Genomic DNA, 18188 nt, shown 5'->3' with positions numbered 1-18188 from the left:
TAATTCTTTCTAGGTCCACCGGTGTTGTCACAAATAGCCAGATCCATTCTTTTTTATGACTGAGTAATATTTCTCTGTGTGTGCGTACCGCATCTTCTTTATTCCTCTGTCGATGGACGCTTAGGTTGCTTCCATATTTTAGCTCTTGTAAATACTGATACAGTGAACATAGGAGTGCATATATCTTTTTGAATTAGTGTTTTTGTTCAGATAAATATCTGGAAGTGGAATTGCTGGATCATACTGTAGTTCTGGGTTGGTTTTTTTTTTTTTTTTTTTTTTAGAGATTTTACTTGGGATCCCTGGGTGGCGCAGTGGTTTGGCGCCTGCCTTTGGCCCAGGGCGCGATTCTGGAGACCCGGGATCAAGTCCCACGTCGGGCTCCCGGTGCATGGAGCCTGCTTCTGCCTGTGTCTCTGCCTCTCTCTCTCTCTCTCTCTCTCTCTCTCTCTGTGACTATCATAAATAAAAAAAAATAAATAAATAAAATTTAAAAAATTTAGAGATTTTACTTTTATTAATCTCTACACTTAACATGGGGGTTGAATTTATAACCCTAGATCAAGAGTCATATGCTCCACCAACTAAACCAGGAGCCCCATAGTTCTCTTTTTCAATTTTTGAGAATCTTCTTTATTTTTTCCACAGTGGCTGTACCAATTTATATTCTCACCAATAGTGCACAAGGGTTCCCTTTTTTTCACATCCTGGTCAACACTTATTATTTCTTATCTTTTTGATAATACCCATTCTGACAGGTGTGAGGTGATACCTCTTCTGGTTCTGATGTGCATTTCCCTGATGATTAGTGATGTGGGTCATCTTTTCATGTATTTGTTGCCCATCTGGATGTCTTTGGAAAAATGTCTATTCAGGTCCTCCGTCCATTTTTTAGATTGAATTGTTTTTTGTTGAATTGTGTAAGTTCTTTATATATTAACTCCTTATCAGATATATCATTTGCAAATATCTTCTCCCATTCAGTAGGTTGTCTTTTCCTTTTGTTGGTGGTTTCCTTTGCTGTGCAAAAGCTTTTTAGTTTGATGTAGTCCTGTCTGTTATTTTTGCTGTTGTTGCGTTTGCCTGGAGAGACAGATCCAAAAAAAATATTGCTAATACTGATGTCTAAGAGTTTACTGCCATGTTTTCTTTTAGGAGTTTTATGGTTTCAGGTCTCACATTTACGTCTTTAATCCATTTTGAGTTTATTTCCGTACATGGTATAAGAAAGGAGTTCAGTATCATTCTTTTACGTGTAGCTGTCCAGTTTTCCCAGCACCATTTATTGATGATATGGTCTTTTCCTCATTGTATATTCTTGTCCTCTTTGTTGTAAAGTAATTGACCACATAAATGTGGGTTTATTTCAGGGCTTTCTGTTTTGTTGTAATGATTTATGTGTCTGTTTTTTGAGTTAATACCATACTGTTGTTATTACTATAGCCTAGTAGTATAGTTTAAAATATGAGATTGCAGGGCACTGGGTGGCTTAGTTAGTTGAGTGTCCAACTCTTGTTTTTGGTTTAGGTCATGGTCTCAGGGTCGTGGGATCAAGCTGGCTCCAGGCTCTGCACAGAGTCCGCTTGTCTCTCCCTGTTACCCCATTCCCTCACCCCCACTGCTGTGTGCTTTCTCTCTCTCCCCCACCCCCAAATAAATAAAATCTGGAAATGTGATACCTCAGTTTTGTTCTTCTTTCTCAGTTTTGCCTTGGCTATTTGGCATTATTTGTGGCTCCATATAAATTTTAGTATTATTTGTTCTAGTTCTATGGAAAATGTCATTGGTATTTTGATAGAGATTGCGTTGAATCTGTAGATTGCTTGCTTTGGGTAATATAGACATTTTAACCGTATTCTTCCAATCCAGGAACACAGTATGTCTTTCCATTTGTTTGTATCATCTTCAATTTCTTTCATCAGTGCCCTGTATTTTTCATAGTACAGGTCTTTCATTTCCTTGGTTAAATTTATTCCTATTTTATTCTTAACAGATACAACTGTAAATAGGATTGTTTTCTTAATTTCCCTTTGTTCTACATTCTTAGTGTATAGAAATGCAAGTGGTTTCTATGTATTAACTTGAATACACTATTGAATTCATTTATTCTGATAGTTTTTTGGTGAAGTCTTTAGAGTTTTTTATATATATATATAGTGTTATATAATTTGCAAATGTTGACAGTTTTACATCTTCCTTAGCAATTTGGATGCTTTTTTCTTTTTCTTGTCTGATTGCTGTAGCTAAGATTCCCAGTACTGTGTTGAATAAAAGTGACCAGGGTGGGTATCTTTATCTCGTCCCCGATCTTAGAGGAAAAGCTTTTAGCATTTTACCATTGAGTTTGATGTTAGCTTTGGGTTTGTCATGTATGACCTTTATTATGTTGAGGTGACATCCCATCACTTCTCCATATTCTAATCATTAGAAGCGAGTTGGTAAATCCAGTCCACACTTAGTGTGAGAGTGTTAACAGAGTGTTAATATCAGTAGGCAGTGGCCACTGGGCTCATCTAAAGATCATCTTCACCTACTATTCTCCTCGTGAAGGTGTTGTAAGTTAAAGTGAATTAATTTGTATAAAGTATTACACATGATATTGGACTCTTAGTAAGCATGCAAGAAAAGCTGATTATCATTATTGTAAGCAGTAGCAGCATCCTCTACTCACATCCATTTTTCTTTTTGACTTAGTATCACATCAAGAACCAAAGAATGGCATTTACACTAAAGCTGCTGTTTGGCCAGTATGGCAGGCAGTTGCCCTCTCGGAAAATAGGTATCTTCTCAAATGAAATAATATAGGAAAGCATAATAAAGGAGTTATTTGCAAAGTTATTGAAAAAAAGGAACAAGGGATGATGCCATGCTTCCAAGGCTGAAAGAGCAGAGAGTCTTTGCTTCTCCTAACCCTGAAGGGGAGAGAATATTAACCAGAACCAAGAGAGGGAAGCTTCAGTTCCAGGAGAAAGCTCCTGGCAGGAGTTGTGACCTTCAGAAGAACAATGTGCCAAGCCACGGTGACCCAGTGGGGTGAGACTGGAGGAATAAATACCTGACTTTACTCCTCTCCTGTCAGTGCCGCCCACCATTTGAGCCCAGTCAGGAGCCAGAGGACAAGGAAACCCACCATCTTATCCCATACAGGTCAGCCCCCAGGACTGGAGAGGTGAAAATATCCAGCAGGTACAGCTAGTCACCAATGGGATAGTTCCTGGAACATGATCTCTTCACATAAGAGTAACTGAAAGGCAGTTACTTAATTTTGAGTTTCCAGAATAGGAGTCAGGGATGGGTGGTGGCAGGGAACATGGTTCCAGAGGGGTTTGATTCCATTTTTTGTTTTATGGTACCCTTGAGGAGCTTTCATTTGGGCCAGTGAGGAAGACACAGGGATTTACATTCATAGCTGGTGGGTGGGCTCAGAGTAAGTGTTTCAGGAAGCTCATGCAGGCTGTAGGTTTTACTCATTCAGGAAATGAACTTAATGACATGGAAGGTGTTTATTCTGCTCACACTGTCTGATGACCTGGATGTTTAAACCTTGCTTTACTGGTCAGGTACCAGCTCAGTTACCTGTGAAGATTTAGGTGCTTCCAGAGGCAAATGGTTTTCCAAGCATCATTATCCTCCATAACAAGGATCCAGGAATTTCACTTTAGTGAGACAAGGCAGTGCAGCTGGAGAACTAGAACACTAATGCCTTACCTAGGACAATGGGGTGAACCCAGAGACTCAGGGTGGGCCTGTCCCTGCATTCTCAAGGAGTGCCTGGGGAAGTGTGGGCAGTTGTGAATTGTTGTTTCCATGCTTTCAGCCTGCTGAAGTGAGGGACACCGGAAGGGTTGGGAAAGGCTAAATTTATTTAATTTCTTTATTTTTTTAAAAAGGTGCTTTATGAAGATGCTGTTAAAATATGACCTGGAAGACAATTCTTTAAAAGGTGACAGGTAGGGTAGCCTGGGTGGCTCAGGGGTTTAGCGCCGCCGTCGGCCCAGGGTGTGATCCTGGAGACCCGGGATCGAGTCCCACGTCAGGCACCCTGCATGGAGCCTGCTTCTGCCTCTGCCTGTGTCTCTGCCTCTCTCTCTCTGTCTCTAATGAATAAATAAATAAAATCTTAAAATAAAATAAAAACTTGCTAAAATATCCTAAGTGTTTTTTTATCTTTTTTTTTTTTTAAGATTTATTTATTTATTAGGGAGAGAGAGACTAGGGGGAGGGCAGAGGGAGAGGAGCTCCAGCAGACTCCTCACTAAGCATGGAACCTGATATGAAGCTGGATCCCAGGACCTGAGATCGTGACTTGAGCTGAAATCAAGAATTGGACGTTTAACCGACTGAGCCACCCAGACGCCCCCCAAGAGCGTTTTTGAAAAAATGATGATGTGTCACAGACCCCAGAGAATAATGAATTTTAACATTCTGCAATAAACTCTTAAAAGTTGGGCACCTGGGTGGCTCAGTGGTCCAGCATCTGCCTTTGGCTTAGGTTGTGATCCCCGGGTCCTGGGATTGAGTCTCACATTAGGTTTCCCACAGGGAGCCTGCTTCTCCCTCTGCCTGTGTCTCTGCCTCTCTCTCTCTGTGTTCTCCATGAAGAAATAAAAATCTTTAGGGGGAAAAAAACTCTTAAAAGTCACAAAAGTTAAATATATATAAAATGTGTTGAAATAAGAGTACTAAAATTAATAAACAGAATCTTCATAGGTTCTCCATCTCATGATGGAGAAGACTGAAAATCTTTAATTTGCAAAAATTTATTATCTACGTGAAAGTACTTAAAGATATTATTAAACTTAAAATTTTTTTAACTTCAAATTTATATACACTCTTCTTTTTCAAAAAGGCAAGGTTCTAAATTTGATCTTTTCCATAAGTGGCACTAAGCACTGTGCTCCCTATCCAAATAGTTTAGAAATAATAAAGCTCCCTTAATCTGTCCCTTTAATGTAAAGTGACGTTTTAATGATGAGAGAGAAATAGCCTTTGAAAAGAAATTTATACTATGGCAAAAGTAATTTTGAAAACAAGCATTTAGAAATGTTTCCATCATCCAGTGGTTTAGTTTTAAAGAAAATAAGCAAGTTTACTACCTGTTAAAAACTTTTTAAAAAATTTTTTATTTATTCATGAGAGACACACACACAGAGAAAGAGAGAGAGAGAGAGAGAGAGAGAGAGAGAGAGAGAGAGAGGGAGACAGGCAGAGGGAGAAGCAGGTTCCCCGTGGGGAACCTGATGCGGGACTCAATCCCAGGACCCCAGGACCACGACCTAAGCCAAAGGCAGTCGCTGAATCACTGAGCCACCCAGGTGCCCCCGTTAAAACTGTTATATCTGTATACTTTAAAAGCTTGTAGAGGAATTTTTAATCTGCTTGACATCTTCCAAAGTATTTTAGAAAGGGAGAGATCTGGGCCCTTTGTTGAAATTATAAAATGTATCTGCTTCTAATGAGCTTGTATGAGTAAATGATTGACTTTAGGAGAAGAGAAATTTGCCAGCCAAATTTCACAAAGATCTTTACATAACAGGTCACTGGGACTGAAAAATTAATTGTGATTTCCTCAGTACACCCAATGCTGGCCTTCCCCGTCTGTAGCCACTAACCTCTGTGAGACCTCAACTTCTGCTGTGCCAGTCAGGTGCTTCACAAGCAAGGCGTGGGGCAGCCCGGGTGGCTCAGCGGTTAGCGCCGCCTGCAGCCCAGGGTGTGATAATAATATAGCAGACAAAAGATCATGGCTGCTAGGGGTTGAGGGGAGGGGAGAGGGATGGATAGGTGGAGCATAGGGGATTTTTAAGGCAATGAAATTATTCTATATGATACTGTAATGGTGGATACATGTTACACATTTATGAGGGCCCATGGAATGTGCAACACAGAGTAAACCCTAAGGTAAACTGTGGACTTAGTTAATAATAATGTATCAACAGTGGCTTATAATTTTATAGAAAATGCAGCACACTAATATGAGATATTATTAATATGGGCCACTGGGAAGGGGAAAGTGTTGAGTGGATACATTGGAACTCTTTGTACTCTCTGCTCAGTTTTTCTATAAACCTAAAACTGCTCTGCAAACTAGAGTCTATTGATTTCTTTAAGTGAGGCATATTTAAGTCTAACCCTCTTAGAACATTTCCATTTTTTAGTGAGAGCAAAAACGTGTCGTTAATAAAACATTAAAAAATATTGTTTAACTCACTTGCTTTAATTTGTATTTGTGTACATTAAATATGTACAGCAATACATAATTATAATCTATAAGGAAATCAATCTCAATCTGTTGGGGGTTTGCATCCTCAGACATTTTTATGGATACCATGCACCTTCAAAATGTTTGTTGCTGTCTGGAGGGATGCTTTCCCACGGAGAAAGTAAGCTTCAGCTGGCTCAGGGACTCCCTGGCGGTGGCTCGGAGGGGGGTGCTGGAGGATGATTTACTGAGGCTGCCTTCTGGGGCCGAGGCAGCACCAGCCAGGCGGTATGAAGAGGGGGGCGTCCGGCTGAGCAGCAGCCGTGATTAGGGGCTGAGGGACTAGACTGGGTCTATGTGGTAAGCTTAAGAGAACTGGAATAATCATTACCTGACCAAGTGATGGGGTGTGGGGTGGGGGAGGCGTGGAGTCTGGAAGAGCCAAGTCTCTGGCTGCAAGGGAAGACGAGACCAGCTTAAATGTGCTGTTAATAATCGAGGTAAGCAGTGGCCGACACCAGAAAAGCCTTAGGATGGACAGATATTGTCAGCAGGGTCAGTGCTAGCAGTGCTGTGGGGCCTGCCGTTTCCTGTAAGCGCCAGCTTCGTATCCAGGGTCACTGGAGTCAGAAGACCCTGCAGGCTGGGCTGGAGAGAATGGGCGTGGGGGGCCGTTGTGGACTGTGGGGTCCAGCGAGGAAGGAAGGAAGGAAGGAAGCAGCTCCTGCTTCCTTACTCATCACAGAATCGAACTAGAAAACGAAACAGCCACTTCCTGGCCTCTGGCAAGAGGGTGTTTCCCAGGCGTCCACCAATTAGACAAAACCCCAAGTGCATCCTCTTCCTTATCCCTGAAATCCTTTTTTTTTTTTTTAAAGATTTTATTTATTTATTCATGACAGACACAGAGAGAGAGAGAGAGGCAGAGACACAGGCAGAGGGAGAAGCAGGCCCCATGCAGGGAGCCTGATGTGGGACTCGATCCCGGGACTCCAGGATCACACCCTGGGCCGAAGGCAGGCGCTAAACCACTGAGCCACCCAGGGATCCCTTATCCCTGAAATCCTATCAGGATTCAGTGTCCTATCAGGTACAGAAGTTGGTTGCCCATGTCTTTTGGCAACAGAACTTTGTCTTCACACCAGAGTGTGCAGAGCGCTGAATATGTAAAGCAGAAGGGGGCAAAAAGCTGCCCTGGTGGCGGTGGAGACCGCAGGGTGGGCGCTCACATGTCTGTGCTCAGCCTTCCAAATGGGACCCTCAGGAATGATTTGAGAACAGCTGCCTGGAGAAGCAGGTCCAAGCTTCTTGATGTGGTAACTGGGGACTTCCTTGACGTTACTCTTATTTTGTTCTTCTGTCTCGTTTTTGGCCACTCCTTGTTTTGTATTTTATGCCCCCAAAGTACAAAATACCTGAGCTGTCTGTCCTTCTGTGCTTTTGCTCACGCTGTTGCTTCTGCTGGAGATACCTTTGCACTGGCTGCCTCTGACCCAGTCTTCAGAATTCACCTGTGATAGCATCTCCGATGCCTCTGGGCCTCCGCAGTGCCCTTGATGTGCTTACATCTGAGAAGTTACCTCTCTCAGGAAATTCCCCCTGTATTTGTTACCCCCACTAAGCTGTGAACTTCCCAAGGGCAGGAATCTTTGGAATCTCTGAGACCTCTGTCCCCATCCCACCCCCCACCCTGCACCTGACATAACTGATGCAATTGTTTGAGCATTATCTGGCATCAATTTAGAATTCAAAGGATCCTTTCTGGAAAGCCAGTTTGAGGAAAGAAGAGATGAGTACCTAATAAAGCAGGGAGAGGAGAGGGGATAGTAGCTGGGGCCCAAGGGTTCAGGGCAGGAGAACCACAGAGTCCTTGAAGGTTCACAGCAGGTCTTGGGCTTGAGGAGCTGCCACCACTGCTGTTGAATTGAATTAGTGATAAGTAACTGGGAAGGTGTACTCTGGTCTGCAATGGCAGGGGCTCCCCAGGAGCTCTGGAGGCCTCTGGTTACTTCCCCTGATGCTACAGGCCTCCAGGGATTCTAACCAGCATAATGGACTTTGAAAAGGGAGACAGCTGAGCTAGGCAAGTTCAAGTCCCTGAGGGATGATGATGGCTTGGTTAAGGACTCCTTCAGCTCTGTCTGAAAGAAGAAATCTCTTACTGAAATCTTTTTGCTCAAGGTTCAGGAAGGGAAGAGGGAAGAGGCACTGGACTCTGTGTTACGAGAACCAGATGGATTCTAGGCCTTGCTTTAAAACATTGAACGCTCTCTCCACCTGGGTGTTCTCCACAGACATGAGCTAGAAACGCTTCCGCTTCTCTGCTTTGCAGGCATCTTGCCGGAACCAGTGGGGCCGGCTCTGCCACTTGCTGTCTCTGTGACCTTGGGCAGGTTCTCTAGACTTTCTGGGCCTCGGTTTCCTCATGTGTAAGATGGGGACACTAATTGTATCCTACTTCATTTAATGGAAAGCTCTCCATACAGGGCCTGGTACAGAGAAGCCCTCAATGAAAATTGGCTAACATGATGCCGCTAACACGCTGAGTCATTTGGAAATGCTCAGTTGAGGATAAAACAGCTGAACGACCAGGAGGCGAGATAGCATAAGGCCTCGCTGCTTAAAGATGACCCATGGACCAGCAGCATCGGCATCACATGGGAGCTTCTTAGTTACGCAGAGTTTGGGGCCCAGCCCCCGACGTACTGAGTCTGAACCCGTGGTTTAACGCGATTCCCCAGGTGATTCATACACATAGTAAAAGTCAGGAGGATCTGACTGAGAAGCACTGACACATCTGCCACTTGCTCACCGTGTCACTTGGGTAAGTTCCTTAGCCTCTGTGTGTGTGTCAACTGTAAAACCCTAGCGCCGAGGGTCGTGGTGGGAGCCAGGATGGCCCCAGCACGTGGAAATGCCCTTCAGCGTTTGCTGTCTGTGCTCTCCAGCCCCACGCTTATGCCACGTTGGCCCCTCAGGGAGCCTCATGTGGGCCAGGTTCAGCGGGAGCCAGACTGCCGGGGTCACATCCCAGCTGCCACCCCTGGAGCGGGGTCTGCCCGTGTAACCTAGACGGTCACTTCAGTGTCCCGAGTCCCCGGTTCCTCTGTGCTTCTAGCGTAACGATGACCGTGCCTAGCTCTTGCGGATGCTGGAGCGTAGAGTGGGATGTGCAGCCAAGGGGCTGGTGCTGCAGGCACATTTTAGCTTTGTCAGTGCGCATGTATTGATTGGAGGCCGCACTTCAGGCTCAGGTGTGTCCCTGTCCCACGGGAGCCCTGGGCCCCTTGCTGCCCACCGAGCAAGGGCAGGAGCTTCCTGGGCTACAACGTCGGTACCACGGAGGACAGGACCCACACTGTTACAGGCAGAGGAGGGAGTGCAGGCCGGCCAGGTGAGTACACGGGCCTGACCCTCTCCGGGCGACTCCCCTGGTTCCCCAGGGGACCCTAAGCCCCGTGAGGCTGGGCCGCCTCTGCCGAGCTCGCCATCAGGTTTATGGGGTGTCTAGTGTTTTGCCTGCCACATGATGAGTGCATAGTCTAGGTGTGCCAGGTGATGGTGAAAGAAGAATATTGTTCTAAGCGTGATGGCCAAAGGGGCGCCCTCTCTCCGTCTTGGGTCTTTCCCGCGCAGCCAGACTGCGATGTTAGGACTGAAAGAGAGACGACTGCGTGCACCCCATCTCATGGTTGCCTCTGACACCCTCTTGCACAGTTCCTCCTGATAATTCTGGTGTCACCACAAGAAGCATATCCTTTTAAAAAATTTTTTATTTAAAATCTAGTTAGTGGGCAGCTCGGGTGGCTCAGTGGTTTGGCGCTGCCTTCAGCCCAGGGCCTGATCCTGGAGTCCTGGGATCGAGTCCCACATCAGGCTCCCTGCATGGAGCCTGCTTCTCCCTCTGCCTGTATCTCTGCCCCTCTCTCTCTCTCTCTCTCTCTCTCTCATGAACAAATAAAATCTTAAAAAATAAAATAAAATTCCAGTTAACATGCACTGTAACATTAGTTTCAAGTGTACAGTGTAGTGACTCAGCACTTCATACAACACCCAGCCACCCAGCGCTCATTGTAACAAGCGCCCTCCTTGATCCTCATCGCCCCCAACCCTCTCCCCCACTTAGAGAAACATTCCCTTTTAAGGTATGAAGGGTCTTCACACCCGGCCTGGGCTCTGCTCACAGAGCGAGGCTCCGTCATCATTTTCGGCTAAATCATGGCCTGTGGGCAGAAGCCATTGCTAGGAGCAGAATCTTGCACATCATTTTGGGTCCAGGTCCCGAAGGGATGGTGACTAGTCTAGAGGGTGAGCCACTGCGGGAGGTGGGGACTTCTGTTCCTAGCAGCTCCAACAGCCTCTCTCTTAAAGGCGAGGTCTGTGCCAAGAAGGGCTTTGAGTTGGCCATACCTGCCCACGTATCCTGGTACTGCTGCTTCCTCGCTTCCCGTAGGACATTAGACTACTTGTTTATTTCTTTTGAAAATTATTGGTTTGTCTGCAAAATGAAGAAAATAAAACCTCTTCTTGTAAGGCTGTAGCGGGAGTTAAAGTGGAAGGTGCGTTGCAAGTGTGTAAGGTCGACACATGAGAGCATAAATGGGGGGTGCTGTTAGTACACCAGGACCACCAGCGTGCCCACAAAGCGGGCCCCACGGTCTCCCCAAGTAAAGAGCACATGCGAGCTGTGAGGTGAGGGATAGTTTCAAATCATTTTGATTTTTACATCTGCTTAAGATAGGATTGCCAGGTTTACCAAAAGAAAGCCTGTCTGAAATACTGCATGGGATGTACTTACGCTAAATTATTTGTTTATCTGAAATTCCAGCTTAAGTGGCTATACTGTACTTTCTCTGGCAACTCTTGTCTGAGTATTGGGCCGCAGGAAGTTAAATGGTAAAAGTAAAACTCTGTTGCAACTAATGCCAGGGAAGGGCTTGCCTCCTGGAAGCAAACTGTTGCATTACTGTTTTTCTCCCCCGGAGTTTGAGGCTGGTCTTTGGAGAAGGGGAAGAGGACCTGCATGAGGGCGAGGGAGGTGATGGAAAGGATGGAAGGTGACGAAGAGGGCACCTGGGTGGCTCCATAGGTTAAGTGTCTGCCTTCTGCTCAGGTCATGACCCCAAATTGAGCTCCCTGGTCAGCAAGGAGTCTGCTTCTCCCTCTCTCTCTCACTCACTCTCTTTCAAATAAATAGAATCTTTAAAAAAAAAAAAAAAAAAGGGTGACTGAGAGATCCTGCTGAGGATGGATGAGGTCCTCCAAAAGAGGACCCCCTTTGATTTCAGGGCCTAGAGGTTTTCTTAAGAGACTAAGGACAGGGGATCCCTGGGTGGCTCAGTGGTTTCACGCCTGTCTTTGGCCCAGGACGCGATCCTGGAGTCCCGGGATCGAGTCTCGCGTCAGGCTTCTGGCATGGAGCCTGCTTCTCTCTCTCCTCTGTCTGTGTCTCTGCCTCTCTCTCTCTCTCTCTATGTCTATCATAAATAAATAAAAATAAGTTAAAAAAAAAGAGAGAGAGACTAAGGACAGAACGACCCTTATGGGGGAAAGAGTGAAGAGGCGATTGGAAAGCTAATGGTCAAGGTGATGACTTGTATTTTCAATGCCGTGAAGGTGGGAGGGTAGTGGCTGGCAACTGATACAAAGGTTTGGGGTTGTCTATCTGGAACCTAACCTTCTCAGCTGAAGTTAATGACTTGGTGTGGCCAGAAAAGGCTAGCAGGTCTTTTTCTTTAGCTCAAAAGTGGATTTAAGAGCTTTCCCTCTCCTATTGGTGTGAGAAAAGGAGGGAGATGAGCCACAGCCACCCACACATTTGGCAGTACACCCTCAGGCTATAGGAAGGAGTGGACACTGGGCTTCCATGGGCCCCTCGGGAGGGGCAGCTGCCCCAAGGCCTTAGTCCTGACTCACAGGGACACCTGCCCTTTGTGACAGGGCTCTCCTGGGACACTGCAGAGCCATGACTAACTAATGTGAGCACCTGGGCTGTCCCTGGGAGGGCTGGCCTCTCAGTCGGGCCTGGGGCTGTCAGCCCCTTCTGACACCTCACAGAGGGACTCTCTTTGGGGAGAGGGTGGTGTATGTAGCATGATGGAAGGAGTGACGTGAGGGGTGCAAATTTTAAGGTCCTTTAGCACTTCTTGGTGGGTTTCTTTCATATTGCTGCCCACAGGCTTTCAGTCTAAGCTCCTACACACACATGTGCAAGCATCCCTGTAGCTCTGTCTGAGAGGAGCCACCGAGAGCCTTTTCTTCTCTAATCTGAGTCCTGGAGTGGAAGGGAGAGAAAGCCAACCTCAGCCCCTTCCTGAAATCAGCTGGCGGGGTTGTGTGGCTGCAATCAGGATGAAGAACTATCTGAAAGGCTTTTTGAAAAAGCAAAGCTGGTGCAGCTGCAAGCGCTTACTCTGTGCTGTTCGCCTGGTGGTCGGGAGAGGAGAGAAGGCCACTCCCCAACGTGGGGTCAGTTCCTTTGTTTCTCTCTCCCCATCCTCCCCCTCACCCGTACAAGGCTCTCCCACAAACCCCCTGCTGCCCGGCCACCCAGGCCACACACTTGGACCCAAACATGGGAGGAAGTGAGGGGTGGACAGAAGTGCACCCACCTAACACCCATCTGCCACCTACCTCTTTCCGTGCTTGGGTTTTGGCATCAGCTGATTTCCATTTCAGCTCCTGTCCCCCAGGAAGTGGTTTCTTTTTTTTTTTAATAATAAATTTATTTTTTATTGGTGTTCAATTTGCCAACATACAGAATAACACCAGTGCTCACCCCGTCAAGTGCCCCCCTCAGTGCCTGCCACCCAGTCACCCCCACCCCCCGCCCTCCTCCCCTTCCACCACCCCTAGTTCGTTTCCCAGAGTTAGGAGTCTTCCATGTTCTGTCGCCCTTTCTGATATTTCCTACCCATTTCTTCTCTAGGAGGTGGTTTCTTGAACATTCTCACATACTACAAGGCACCGCTGAGTGAGAGAATTAGCACATAAAAAGAAACTCTTGAATCCAATAGAGGAGAAAGGTGGGCAGAAGATGTGTTAGGTGGGTGCCCCCAGGCACCCTCCACTTTCTCCAGTTCCCTGATCCAAGTGTGTGGTTCCGATCTAGAGTTCAGTGTAGTCAACAAAAAAAAATTCTTGGCCTGGCCAACTCAGTAGAGCGTGCGACCCCTTTTTTTTTTTTTTAAGATCTTATTTATTTATTCATGAGAGACACAGAGCCCATTGTGAGACTGGATCCCAGGATTTAGGGATCACAACCAGAGCCAAAGGTAGGGGCAGACGCTCAACCACGGAGCCACCCAAGTGTCCAAGCATGCGACGCTTGATCTCAGGGTTGTGAGTTCCAGCCCCACATTGGGTGTAGATTACTTAAAAATAAAATCTTTAAAAAAAAAGTATTCTGAGATTATGACTTTTTTTTACTTCCTGGTGTTAAAATTCATTTTTTTCCATAAAATGAAGAATCATAAATGATGACTTGAAGCTCTATTCATAGTTAACAGAATATGATATTGGTAACTATATGTCAGTCCCTGAAAAAAGATTTTTTAGAATATATTTAATGTGAAATCCCCAAGTCTGGGCACCATGGGTTCAGAATGTTGTCCGCCCCGGGTGGCGAGGCCAGAGCAGGCATTCAGGTATCTGACATGGTGCCTGCAGGGAGCACCTGTGCAGTCCAGCATCCTTTCATGGCAGAAGGGAAGGTGTGGGGCAAGCTCTTTCTGACATCATGGATTCTAGGGTAAAATAAGTCTTAGTTTCCCTTTGTACCCTTATACCACAAAAAAATGTGATTAGAAGAATTCAGCATCCATTTTGGCAGCAACTAAACACATGGCTACATCTCCATTTCTGAGAGTTATGTACACAAAGCTGCTAAAATACTGTTCTCCATTAGAATCTGTTTTTAATTAGCTGAGGAGCTTTATTGCTTTCTGATTTGAATTAGATTAAATTGAACAGATATGCATTTGGATACCAACTGGACAAAGTCAGAATGAGGGGCTGTGGGGAAACCGAGTGAATCAGATGTGGCTGCTGCCCTCAAAGAGGTTCCAGTCCAATAGGGTGATAAGAAACTGCTTGATAACGGGAAGAAGAGGGGAGAGGCATGAGAAGCCTATCTTTGGGTGCAAGGGGGAGGTTCCGAGGAGATAGAGGGCTAGTGGACAGGGGGCCAGGACAAGCATTCTGAGAAAGATGACATCTCGGTGGACCAGCCCTTGTGCGCAATTTGGGAGCAGCGACTGTGTACATTGCTCTAGCGTTCCGAGGAACTGGTATCCAGTAAGTGCTCAATAAATGTTTGTTTGTTTTTTTTTTTTCTCAATAAATGTTTGAAGGATTAATCAAACATTATTGGCATGGGTGTTCTGGTTAAAAATGACTTACTGAGCACTACTTACTGGTTACTTACTGAGCTTTTCTTAGGCTTAAAATATTTGGGAACAGCTCTTCGTTTAAGCAAGTTTTATGTGCGTTAAGGGATGATTTTCCATTAGTTCAGTGGCTGCGATACTTACTTTTCAGCACAAGAGGGAGCTGCTGCCTAGTTTATTTAACTAAAATGGTATTTCTCTAGGTTTGGCCCATCTTCTCAAATTACAGTGCAGTGTATTGTGTCACCCTCCCTAAAATGGCCCACCAACCGAAAAATCCTATTACAATATAATAGCATTATTATCAGTGGTGCATTGTTTTCCTAAAGGAATTTCTCCTAAATTATATGATTAGTAGGAAGAAAAGGTAGCATTTGAAATATATTATAAACACCTTAGACCAGGCTGGGGGGGGAGGGGGTTCTTCAGGGCCATAAACAAATCCAGGGTTTCCCAGTATTGGAAGCTCTGTTAGGAAAATGCCTCAAGAGCCGCCCCGGTGGCGCAGCGGTTTAGCGCTGCCTGCAACGTGAGGTGTGATCCTGGAGACCGGGGATCAGTCCCATGTCAGGCTCCCTGCATGGAGCCTGCTTCTCCCTCTGCCTGTGTCTCTGCCTCTCTCTATCTCTCTGGGTCTCTCATGAATAAATAAATAAAATCTTAAAAAAAAAAGTTGAAAAAAAAAAGGAAATTGCCTCAAGGCCTCATATGTTGGCCACAAACCTGAGATAACAGCCATTTCCATCAAGTTTTCATGAAGGTCAAAGTCTACCTGAGATGTTGGCTGAGTCCAGGCCTTCAAACTTGGTTGAAAACTATGGTTTCTTTCACCAGGAGCTGCAAAAAAAAAAAAAAAAAAAAAAAAAGACAATGAGGTAGCCAGAACCCGAGTGTATATCTTGAATAAGAACACATGGTATTTATAGTAATCAGAACTTAGTGGTGTGGGGGTGCCTGGGTCTCTGAGTCCTGGGATAGAGACCAATGTTTGGCTTCCTGCTCAGTGGGGAGCCTGCGTCTCCCTCTTCCTCTGCTCCTCCCCTATCCTCCACTCGTGCTGCTCTCTCTCTCAAATAAATAAATAAGATCTTTTTTTAAAAGATTAATTTATTTGAGGCAGAGAGGAGCACAGGGAGAAGGAGAGAATCTCAGGCAGACTCGGTGCTGAGCGTGGAGCTCAGTCTCATGACCTTAAAATCATGACCTGAGCAGAAATCAAGAGTTGGATGTTTAATGGACTGAGCCACCCAGGCGCTCCAGGACCAGGCCTTCTTGATTTTTGTGTCCCCTGCAGAGCCTAGTCCAAGGTCAGGGGGCAATTCATTTGTGTTTAGAAAAAACATCACACCCAAGGGTGACAGATAAACTAAAAAAGGAGGAAGAATTGGGGTCTTAATACTTAAAAGTTGTTTGTTCCTTGTTTTTGGTTGGCTGGTTGTTAAATCTTAATGCTCTAGTCAAGAGGTAGTAAGTGTGGTGAAGAACATGGACTCAGGTGTCTTGGGTTTAAATTGCAGCTGGGCTGTTTCTAGCTCTGTGGTCTTGGGCAGGATTCCTGTCCTTTCCATGTCTCAGCTTCTTCATGAGAACGTAGCATGCTGGATTTATTACTTGTAAAGTCCTCAAAACAGTGCCTGGTATGTAGTAAATACTATTAGTAATTATAAAATAGAGTAATTATACTTAGTGAGATGTAGTCAAAATATACTTTGATTCATTAAAAGCCAAATAAAACTTGAAAGAAATGTATCAGAGTTGGGTTGATGAAAATGTTCTGGGAGACGCCTGGGTGGCTCAGCAGTTGAGTGTCTGCCTTCGGTTCAGGGCATGATCCTAGAGTCTCAGGGTCGAGTGCTTCTCCCTCTGCCTGTGTCTCTGCCTCTCTCTCTGTGTTTCTCATGAATGAATGAATGAATGAATGAATAAATAAATAAATAAATATCTTTAAAAAGAAAATGTTCTGGAATTATCTGGAATTGATGGTTACACAGCCTCATGAATATACTTTTAGAAACACTGAATTGTACACTTTCAAATAGTGATTTTTATTATATATAAATTATACCTCAATAAAAATATAACAAAAATTGAATGAATATATGTACCCTGTCCTCTCCTGGGCTTCAGGGAGGAAATACCAAAGGCTGTGTTTAGGACACAGCCTTTGCCCTGGAGGGTATTATCTCAGGGGCACCTCCAAAGCATTGCCCAATTCTTCTAGCACCCTGGAGGAGACACTGCTATCCACATTTTTTACTGAGACTCAAAAGGGTTAAGTAACTTGCCCAGGCAAGGTCCCCCAAGAAGTGTGGGTAGCAGGAACCCAAACTGCCTTCTTCAGGTAGGGAAGTCTTACTGAGGACAGGTAATGTACATCCATAAAGTACTCAGTGAAGCAGACATCCTGGAGATCAGGCCTCGTATATGTGATAAGAAAAATAAGAGTATATAGGCCATGACCTGCCAGAAGGGATGGTGGGTGCAGGCCGGGTTGGGATGCGGGGAGTTCTGGAGTCAAAGGCCTTTGTGAAGGGCCTTTACAGATGGATTTGGTGTTTGTGATGCGGATCAGTTGCAGTCCAGGTAGATGGCTTTAGAGGGGTTGTAAGAAGGGCTCATGGATCTGTTTTTCCTAGAACTATACATATTCTCAGGTTGGAAAGCCTTATGGTGTGCATAGTCACAAACATGCATATGTAAGGAATTCACAGTGACACAACGGAAGCCGGAAGCTGTAGGCACTGTTTGGACCAATTATACCAAGGTAGGATGTTGGAGAATAAGGGGACTCTAAAGACGATGTAGGTTGCTTAACCATTCATTCATCTCTTCATTGATTCAACAAATTTTTGGAGCACCTACTTAATACCTGAGAGTATAAACATAAATAAACTACAATCTTTGTTCTTTGGGAAGATTCCAAAGTGTAGAAGTCGAAAGCAGACAGGTACATGAGGAAATACTGTAAAATGAAACATGGTCTCTGGCAACAGGCTCTAGAAAGGAAAATGGAACCATAGGCTTAAAAACATTTTGTCAAGTTGATGTTCAAAAAATAAAGATTGTTCAAGAGGTTTACTTTTCTAACTAAAGAATACACCCTTGACAGACTATCTTAGGAGGGCCTTCACGGACTGATAGTGGGAGAAGAAAGATTTGGGGAAGTGCCCCAAGAGGAGGAGAGAACAAGGAGACCCCTCCTCATTCTGCTCACCACCCTCCCCTTGTTGTAGGCCCCCTGAGTGCTGGGTGGGCCACTTCCACAAAGTGGTTTAAATTTGAAGTGGGACACTTCCCCTGGGCTGGGGCTTGGTTGGAGGAGGGAGCTAGGAGCCTGGGATGTTGGTGGGGAGAGATGGTAGTAGTCCTCCAAGAGGCAACTAGTATCTCTATTGTGGCAAAGTACACACAACAGTTACCACTTTAACCATCTTGCAGTGCACATTTCAGCAGCACTAAGTACATCTGCAAGGCTGCAACCATCACCACTCTCCACTTCCACAACTTTCCATTACCCCAAAATAAAACTATACCATTAAGCAATAACTCACCCCTCCTCCCACTCCTGGTGTCACCAAACAATGTCTATGGCTTGCAGT

General features: G+C 45.1%; 1 protein-coding gene across 43 annotated transcripts in view; it reads left to right on the top strand.

Annotated features, from left to right (window-relative positions):
• LOC144304705 (uncharacterized) overlaps window positions 1–18188 on the top strand; it is a 135412-nt gene that overhangs the window by 5070 nt on the left and 112154 nt on the right. For 14 of the 43 annotated variants that reach the window (XR_013371659.1, XR_013371647.1, XR_013371657.1 and 11 more), the window contains one exon: window positions 8689–9026. The exons of 23 other annotated variants lie outside the window; for them this stretch is intronic. The gene's annotated coding sequence lies outside the window, so the exon portion shown is untranslated. 6 more of the 43 variants (XR_013371652.1, XR_013371651.1, XR_013371664.1 and 3 more) reach the window with 5 other exon arrangements.

The sequence above is a fragment of the Canis aureus genome, chromosome 34, assembly GCF_053574225.1.
Source record: "Canis aureus isolate CA01 chromosome 34, VMU_Caureus_v.1.0, whole genome shotgun sequence".
Lineage (NCBI taxonomy): Eukaryota > Metazoa > Chordata > Mammalia > Carnivora > Canidae > Canis > Canis aureus.
Note: the sequence above shows the minus strand (reverse complement) of the source record. Positions and strands in the feature narration are given on the sequence as shown.